This window comes from Palaemon carinicauda, chromosome 21, assembly GCF_036898095.1.
Source record: "Palaemon carinicauda isolate YSFRI2023 chromosome 21, ASM3689809v2, whole genome shotgun sequence".
Lineage (NCBI taxonomy): Eukaryota > Metazoa > Arthropoda > Malacostraca > Decapoda > Palaemonidae > Palaemon > Palaemon carinicauda.
The window spans coordinates 5,526,660-5,536,659 of NC_090745.1; the positions used below are offsets into that span (position 1 = coordinate 5,526,660).

The 10,000-nt window shown below is 35.8% G+C and overlaps 1 protein-coding gene and 4 non-coding genes across 6 annotated transcripts in view; 2 read left to right on the forward strand and 3 right to left on the reverse strand.

The window, feature by feature from the left end:
- The window catches only part of LOC137615171 (paraneoplastic antigen Ma6E-like), a 426,083-nt gene that overhangs the window by 260,392 nt on the left and 155,691 nt on the right, over nucleotides 1-10,000 (forward strand). The window lies entirely within an intron of this gene.
- Nucleotides 2,125-2,196, reverse strand: TRNAH-GUG (transfer RNA histidin (anticodon GUG)). Its single transcript has one exon. It is a non-coding gene; the product is annotated as a tRNA-His (tRNA).
- On the forward strand, nucleotides 4,703-4,774 carry TRNAH-GUG (transfer RNA histidin (anticodon GUG)). The gene has a single exon. It is a non-coding gene; the product is annotated as a tRNA-His (tRNA).
- On the reverse strand, nucleotides 5,100-5,171 carry TRNAH-GUG (transfer RNA histidin (anticodon GUG)). The gene has a single exon. It is a non-coding gene; the product is annotated as a tRNA-His (tRNA).
- TRNAH-GUG (transfer RNA histidin (anticodon GUG)) lies at nucleotides 9,872-9,943 on the reverse strand. The gene has a single exon. It is a non-coding gene; the product is annotated as a tRNA-His (tRNA).

Genomic DNA, 10,000 nt, shown 5'->3' on the forward strand with positions numbered 1-10,000 from the left:
AAGTGATAGTTTATCTAGAATATCTTGGGTTGTTTTTAATAATGGTAATAACAAAGTGTCTAAATAATCTATAGATAGACGGATAAGAAAATAATTCACGTTCAAGTTAGAGAAAGTTTAGTTTAAGGAATTGAAAGAAGATAATTTTCTGCCTCATAAAGATGCCGAAGGTTTATTCTCTTAGCCTTAGGCCATTCTAGCCATCTCGGTTCGATATTTAAACTACCATTTTTAAGGTTATCAACCTAAAAGATTAACTCTCCTTGCCGTGACCAGGATTCGAACCTGGGTTATTGCGGCCACAACTCAATGTACTAACCACTATACGATCACGGATGTAGTAAGATTAACATCTTCGAGAACAATTGTTTTCTTAAAGAAAATGTGAAACTCCTTTGTCAAGCGTGAGTCATCCCAGAGAGGAATCCTCAGCGTTGAGATCTCCAATTATTGTTCGGATTTTCTTTAGCGGGGTGATGGAAACCCAATTTAGTGGTGGCGGTATAGTCTGGGAAAGGCAAGCTGATTTAGAGAAATAAGCTGCCGTGGCGGAGGCCTGCACTCTGCTTTTTTAGTTTTACACCGTTTTTCTTAATTTGTTCGCTTTCTCGAATATTTTGTAGGAAGGAACGTCTACAGTTCAAATCTAAACGTGTATGACCCAATTTATTTTATCTTTCCCTTTGCCTACTCATACACCGAATAGTCTGGCATATTTTTCTACAGATTCTCCTCTGACCTCATACACCTTACAATACTGAAATTACCAAACTATTCTTTTTCACCAAAGGGGTTAACTACTGCACTGTAATTGGTCAGTGGCTACTTTCCTGTTGGTAAGGGTAAAAGAGAGACTTCTAGGAGAAGGATACTCCAAAATCAAACCTTTGTTGTCTATTCTAGGGTAGTGCCATAGCCTCTGTACCATGGTCTTCCACTATCTTGGGTTAGAGTTCTCTTTCTTGCGGGTACACTCGGGCACACTATTCTATCTAATTTCTCTTCCTCCTGTTTTGTTAAAGTTTCTATAGTTTACATAGGAGATATTTATTTTATTATTCTTAAAATATTTGTTTTTTCCTTGTTTCTTTTCCTCACTGGGCTATTTTCCCTGTTAGAGCCCCTGGACTTATAGCATTCTGCTTTTCCAACAAGGGTTGTAGCTTAGCAAATAATAATAATAATAATAATAATAATAATAATAATAATAATAATGTGAATAAGTTTCTGTTGATCAATGTAAATTCGATCCTCAGTAATGAAACAATATATAGGAACACAAATGATAGGAAAAAAAGTTTATAGAAATCATCATCATCATCATCATCATCTCCTACATCCAAGATCTAGATTTTGCCTACGCCTATTGACGCAAAGGGCCTCGGTTAGATTTCGCCAGTCCTCCCTATCTTGAGCTTTTAAATCAATGATCCTCCAGTCATCATCATCTACTTCACGCTTCACAGTCCTCAGCCATGTATGTCTGTGGCTTCCAACTCTCCTAAAATATAAATACAAAATTATATTTTCCAAGATGCTGGTTTTGAGTGTTACAGGTTTGGGTGACATTATTGAAAGATAAGTAATTTTTTTTTTTTTTTTTTTTAACCAAAACTTGGTTATCATTATTTCGTGAATATAATTGTTTTACGTAATGTGTCCTCTTGTCCTAGTCGTATTGAAGGATGTTTTATCTATCAATGGTCGTGACATGAATATATATATCTATAAATTATTTATTTTAATCAAATATTTTGATAATGGTAATAATAGTACCAAAATAATATATAGATAGATGTTTATTTAAGCTAGAGTAAGTTTACAGGTAAGGAAATGGAAGAAAGATAATTTTTTGCATTTTGATATTTTTTATATATATTACATTTTTTTTTTATATTTTTTTTTTAATGGTAACAACAAAGTACCTAAATAATCTATAGATAGACTGATAAGAAAATAATGTTTATATCAGTGACAGAAAGTTTACAGGTAAGAAACTGAAAGAAAAATAATTATCTTCATTATAAAGATAATGAAGGTTAATTTTTCACCAAAGGTCATTCATGACATCTTTGTTTTTTATTACAGATTTTTAATGTTATTAATCTAAAAGTTTAGCTCACCTGCCGTGACCAGGATTCGAACCTGGGTTATTGCGGCCACAACGCAATGTACTAACCACTATACGATCACGGCTCCGATGAGATATCTTTCAAACGTACAAAAGTGCTTTTTGTTAAAACTAAAACTTCATGGTCAGGCACCAGAATATACTTTCTCTCCCGTCCCGCAACCGATTGCTACCTCCCGAGTCACTCAGTGTTGGCAGCGCTTCCCCAAAGGCATTTGGCGATGAAATCTAAACTCATTTTTTTTTTTTTTTTAATGAGGCACATTTGCACAGACTCGCAGCGGTGCTTTTATAGTTTACATAGGAAATATTTATTTCAATTTTTGTCACTGTTTTTAAAATATTTTAATTTTTCTTGTTTCCTTTCCTCATTGGGCTATTTATCTTCTTGTACTGTTTTCTCTTTTCTTCCACATGAGGTTTAATACTTCTTTTTTCTTTTTTATATTTGTTTCACTATATAAAAATAATCCTATCTTCCTTAAGTCTATCTCGTATGGTTGTTGTAGCTCAATTACTTCATTCCTTTCTTTTCTATATTCCTATATTTCTATATTTCCATTTTTGAAACATATATCCAACATACTAGATTTCATCGCCAAATGCCTTTTGGGAGGCGCTGCCAACATTGAGCGACTCTGGAGGTGGGGATCGGTTGCAGGACGCTTTGCAGGGTTGCCAGGATTTGTAAATGAGAAAAAGGCCAACTTCTGATTGACCGCATCTTTGAAAAGGCCAACCCATTAGTACAAAAGGCCAAAATATATAGCATTTAAGGTCTATTTTCAAATTATAAAAGGGCAACCAATTAAAAAAAGACTAAATTTGAGGGTTTTGGTCTGAAAAAGAACAAACTGACAACCCTGGGAAAAGGCCGGTGTAACGGTCTGGTTTTCCCCCCGTCCGAAATTCCCCCCGGGGGAAATATGGCCCAGGATATATATCCCCCCGGGGGAACTTTGTCCCAGGATAATATTCCCTCCTCTGGCCCAAGATTCCCCCTCTGCTTGGTGGAAGTAACCATTATTTTTTTGTTTTGTTTGCCATGGAAATCAAATTCAATGGGATTTCATAGAAAAGCTGCACAAATTGCAAGACAATGAAAGATTACATTTAGGCAATAAATTGAGGTCACAACATGTTGCTTGGATAAAAAAGGCCAATGAATTTTAAACGTGCTATTCACTTTCTTGGTGAATCCGTATCAAACCCCATGCAATATTGCTTAGAAAACAAGCTTGCTGATTTCGAAGGATGTAAAGGAACAATCAAATTCTTTAGTATATATATCCTCAATTCAAGAAATTTGTGCAGACGTAACTTTAAATCTCCAAATGCAACGAAAAAAAATGCCTGTATGTTTAAAGAATTATGATGAAGGCTGATATTGGGATAGTCCAAGAGGTTGTGACCTGGGAAGGAGGTCCGGGGGCTTGTCTCCGGCTAGGGGCTGTGACCTGGGAAGGGGGTCCGGGGGCTTGCCCCCGGCTAGGGGTTGTGACCTGGGAACTACTAGGTTAGGTTAGGTGGGTTTGTTAGGTTCTGTACCCTTTTACAAATCTCAAATGTGTTAAATGATCATGATTGGCCTATGTTCAGCCACTTACATGATCCAGATGTTTTACCAACTGGTTATCTTGTTCTTATTTAGCATTTCTGACCATTATTATTGCTGTAAATCACTCGTTTATGACATTTCCCCAACCTAAAAACCCGGGTTTCCCACTCGGTTCCCCCATAATCTCTGGTAACACAACTGAATTGGTATCATCTCCTTTCTCATCCATACTGCTTCTTAGCATCAAATGTACTTTTTATTTCGTGCTGGACAGTACGAAAGAAGAGTAAGGTTTTCACTCTATATATATATATATATATATATATATATATATATATATATATATATATATATATATATATATATATATATATATATATATATATATATATATATATATATATATATATATATATATAACATAATATATATATATAACATAATATATATATATATATATATATATATATATAACATAATATATATATATATATATATATATATATATATATATACTATAATATATTTCCTAATATTTTGTCAAAATTACCGTTGATTATTTAATTCATCAAAATAGTTTCTCTGTAAGGGAGGGTGGGGGAGAAATGGCCTAGGGGGGAAAAATATCCTAGGGCTGAAATTCCCCCCGGGGGAATAACAGCCCAAGCTGCTATTCCGGGGGGGGGGGGGGGGGAATTGATCCTAGACTATATTTCCCAGGGGGAATTTCAGTCAGGGGGGAAAAATTTCCCGCTACACCGGCATCTAATTGACCGCAGCTTTGAAAAGGCCAACATTAGTAGAAAAAAGGCCAAATATATAGTATTTAAGGTCTGTCTATATTCATATTACAAAAGGGCAACCAATTGAAAAAAAAGACCAAATTTGAGGTTTTTTGGCCTGAAAAAAGGACAAACTGACAACTCTTGGATAAAGTACATTTTGGAGCCTGACTATGAAGTTTTAGTGTTACGAAAAAGCACTTTTGTACATCAAAGTAATATCTCATCGGAGCCGTGATCGTATAGTGGTTAGTACATTGCGTTGTGGCCGCAATAACCCAGGTTCGAATCCTGGTCACGGCAGGTGAGCTGAACTTTTAGATTAATAACATTGAAAATCTGTAATAAAAAAACAGATGTCAAGAATGACTTTGTAAACATAAAAAGACTGAAAAAGGAACCTTCATTGTCTTTAAAAAAGAAAATTATCTATATATAAACTGATAAGAAAATAGTTTGTCAAATTCCGGATAGTTTACAGCTGAGAAATTGAAAGAAAAATAATTGTCTTCATTTTAAAGATAACGAAGGTTCATTTTTCAGTCTTTTTATGTTTACAAAGGTCATTCTTGACATCTGTTTTTTATTACAGATTTTTAATATTATCAATCTAAAAGTTCAGCTCACCTGCCGTGACCAGGATTCGAACCTGGGTTATTGCGGCCACAACGCAATGTACTAACCACTATACGATCACGGCTCCGATGAGATATCAATTTGATGTACAAAAGTGCTTTTTGATAACACTAAAACTTCATAGTCAGGCTCCAAAATATACTTTCTCTCCCGTCCCGCTACCTCATGAGTCTCCATGTTGGCAGCTACTCTCAATTATTATTATTATTATTATTATTATTATTATTATTATTAGCCATGCTACAACCATAGTTGGACAAGCAAGATGCCATAAGCCCAAGGGCTCCAATAGGGAAAAATAGCCCAGTGAGGAAAGGAAATAAGGAAATAAATAAATGAAAAAAAGTTAACAATAAATCATTCTAAAACAGTTTTGGAATTGTGCATGAAATCTAGTATGTTGGATGTATGTTTCAAATTTACTTAGTTAACTTTAAGTTCTGGTTATATGGTTTGTTTTAAGAGGTTCATTTGGGAGCAGGTAGTAGGTTGGCCAAGGCACTATCCACCCGTTGAGATACTACCGCTAGAGAGTTATGGGATCTTTTGACGGGCCAGGCAGTACTACATGGGGTCCTTCTCTCTGCTTACGGCTCATTTTCCATTTGCCTAAACACACAGCGAATAGTCTGGCCTATTCTTTACTTATTCTTCTCTCTCCTCATACACCCGACAACACTGAGATTACCAAACAATTCTTCTTCACTCAAAGGGTTAACTACTGCACTGTAATTGTTTGGCGGCCACCTTCCTCTTGGTAAGGGTAGAAGACTCTTTAGTTATGGTAAGCAACTCTACTAGGAAAAGGACACTCCAAAATCAAACCATTCTTCACTAGCCTTTGGTAGCGCCATAACCTCTGTACCATGGTGTTCTACAATCTTGAGTTACAGTTCTCTTGCTTGAGGGTACACTTGGGCACACTATTCTATCTTATTTCTCTTCCTCTTGTTTTGTTGATGTTTTTATAGTTTATACAGGAGATATTTATTTTAATGTTGTTACTGTTCTTAAAATATTTTATTTTTCCTTGTTTCCTTTCCTCACTGGGCTGTTTTCCCTGTTGGACTCCTTGGGCTTATAGCATCCTGCTTTTCCAACGAGGGTTGTAGTATGTCTGCGAGTAAACGGCATCCCAGATTTTATATTTTTTGTATGGTAGATATTTCACATTCAATGCTGCAGTTTAGTTGTTGGGGATACCTCAAGGTGGGGGAAAGCTTTTGTCTATACTAGTCAAGGCCAAGGGCTTCTATACCATGTTGGTTTGCTATAAGGGATCAGATTAAAATCTCCCAGCTATTTTCCCTGTTGGGGCCCTTGGGCTTATAGCATCCTGCATTTCTAAGTAGGGTTGTAGCTTAGCAAAAAATAATAATAATGATAATAATAATAATGATAATAATAATAATGATAATGATAATGATAATCACTGATAATCACTGCAATGGTCAGTGTGGTGATGAAAAATGGCCATCCCTCACACATGAATAAGAACATGATTGAGGCCTTTGTCCTGCAGTGAACTAGGAACAGATGCATTTGTTGTTGTTGTTGTTGCTGCTGTTGTACTCCATATATTATACTACCCTTTTTGGTTAAGTTTTCCATATTTGATTCCTCATTTTTGTAGGGTGGGTGTATCCAAGATTTTATACTACCCTGGTACCCTTTTGTAGGGTATGAATACCTAAAAAATTTAATGCTACACTCTTGTGTGTACGCATTTTAAGGTTAGTTTACGCAGTCGAACGGTTCGCTGGACGTGGTTCGACACACAAGTGTTTGAAGTGATGTTCGAACGTGTGAACGGGGTATTTGGTAGTCGAACACATTCGTCGAACGGTTCGAGGAAAGTCTGTTCTCGCCTGACTTTTTTGGGCGGGGCTTCATAGTCCACAAACCTTATGCATTTGTCTCACTCCACTTCTTCGAACAGTTTGACAAGCAGGTTCGACAACTGGGTTCGACGACCGGGTTCAACGAACTGTTCGACCGTGTAAACCCTGCTTTAGATATGATGCCACACTATAGAAATGGAATAGTTTTCTGTTTTAATGCTGCATTTATTTTGGCATAAATGTTCTTTATATTTGATAAAGAAATCTTATCGAATGGGTATATATTTTTAGATCGGACACGTCCTTCTTAGATTATTTAGGTTTTAACAATATCTTATTGGAGTTAATATGACATTTTAATTTAAGAATAAATATAGGAACTAATGGGTATTAAAAATCCACACTTATATACGTTGTATATTAAAAAAACACCCGAACTTTCGCTCTTTTTACAAAGTGCCTCTTCAGCTGAAAAGGCTTTTGACGGGCCAAGAGTAGGTTGTGACTCAAACGCGAGTTGAAAGCAACTGAGTAGTTTATTATAGACACATTGAGTATATATACGCACAAGGTCCTGGCAAGAAGGTCACAAAATACAACATGCTATTTCTTGTCCAACCGGCAACCAGTTCTGTTAACAGTTAACAATGAGAAATAGCCAGACCGGTTCATGCAAGTTGCTGTCGGTGCGAGGGGAGAGCGAAGATTCAAAGAATAATATATACAACAAAGAGTAATGTCGTTACTATGTACGATCGTGTGACACACGGTTGGTACAAGGCACTTAGTATAAAGTGCGAGAGCTTTTGCATTTTTTAAATATATACAACGTATGTAAGTGGATTTTGAATATCCGAGATTGATAGACACAGCATGGTATTTTGTTCAAGTTATAGGAATAAATTATATGGTTTTTAGCCAAGCATTGTTTTGCTCAATAAGACGGATTAGTAGGCCAGCTCTCACATAAGTTTTAGAAATAATTCCTATTGTTTGAATAGGAAATCTATTATTTATGGCAATAAATAACTTTTAATTGGGCTCCAAAACTTTTAACTGGGCTCCACAAGGCACTAGAAGAGTTGGAACACCCAGGCCTACATGACTGAGAACTATGAAGCTTGAAGTTGGAGATAATGATGTGGAGAAGTATTGAATTAAAAGCTCAAGATAGAGACGACTAGTGAAATCTACCCGAGGCCCTTTGCGTCAATAGGCGTAGGAGGAGATGATGATAATGATGATGATGATGATGATGATTTTTATAAAACTTCTTTCCTGGCAATTGTGTTTCTCTACATTGCTTCATTAGTGAGGATCGAATTTGCATTAACAGAAAATTTACATAAAATGTACATAAGATAGATTGGGTCATACACTTCTAGATTTGAACTATAGACATCCCTTCTTACAAAATATTCGAGAAAGAGAACAAATGAAGAAAAACGGTGTGAAACTAGAAAAGCACTGAGAGTGCAGGCCTCCGCCACGGCACTTTATTTCTCCAAATCAACTTGCCTTTTCCCAGACTATACTGTCACTACTAAATTGGGTTTCCATCACCCCACTGGCGCTTGACAATGGAGTTAAACATTTTCTTTATAAAAATGATTCTCGTAATTGGTTATCTTACCTCAGCCGTGATCGTATAGTGGTTAGTACATTGCGTTGTGGCCGCAATAACCCAGGCACGAATCCTGGTCACGGCCCGTGAGGTAATTCTTTTATTGATAAATTGACGTAAAGGGCCTCTGTTAGATTTCGCCAGTCGACTATCTTGCACTTTTAAATCAATAATTCTCCATTCATCATCTCCCATTTTACATTTCATAGTCCTTAGACATGTAGGCCTGGGTATTCTAACTCTTCCAGTGTGTTCGTTCCCCTAGTGGCCATGATCGTATAGTGGTTAGTACATTGCGTTGTGGCCGCATTAACCTAGGTTCGAATCCTGGTCATCACGGCAGGTAAGTTGAAAAGTGGCTAAAAAAATAAACCTTCTTTATATTGCAGAAAATTATTTTTCTTTCAATGTATGTGTTCTTGTCAGTCTTTTTATAGATTATTGAGGTACTTTGTTATTACCATTATTAAAAACTTGAAGATTTTATAAAGGAAAAAAAAAATATTAACACATCTAGACATATATTTGTCCAGGCCATTGATAAGAGAACACAGTACGTAAACTAATTATATTCACGAAATAATGGCAATAGTCTTTATAGAAAAAAATAATAGATTTTTATTTGATTTTTACAAAATTTAGCTTGGCTCCATAAGGTACTAGAAGAGTTGGAAGCCCCAGGCCTACATGGCTGAGGAGTATGACGCCTGAAGTAGATGATGAATGGAGGATTATTTATTTTAAAGCTCAAGACTGGCGAAATCTTACCTAAGGCCCTTTGCGTCAATAGGAGGAGGAGGAGATGATGATGATGATGATGATGATTTTTATAAACCTTCTTTCCAAGCATTGCTTGATTACTGATTACTATTATTATTATTACTAGCCAAGCTACAACCCTAGTTGAAAAAGCAAGATGCTATAAGCCCAAGGGCTACAAAAGGGAAAAATAGCCCAGTGAGGAAAGGAAATAAGGAAATAAATAAATGATGAGAACAAACTAACAATAAATAATTCTAAAAACAGTAACAACGTCAAAACAGATATTTCATATATAAACTATAAAAAGACTCATGTCAACCTGTTCAACATGAAAACATTTGCTGTATACTTAGTACTTTTGAAGTTCTACTAATTCAACTACCCGATTAGAATCTAATTGGAAGAATAATAATTTTCTACGTTATAAAAATACCGAAGGTTTTATGATTTTAGATTTGTTTACAAATCTCATCTTTGACATTAGAGTTTGTTTTTTAAATGACCATATTTAAAGGTAACCTAAAAATTTACCTCACATGCCGTGACCAGGATTCGAACCTGGGTTATTGCGGCCACAACGCAATGTACTAACCACTATACGATCACGGCTCTGATGAGATAAACATCTAGAAGAAAAATTGTTTTCTTAAAGAAAATGTGAAACTC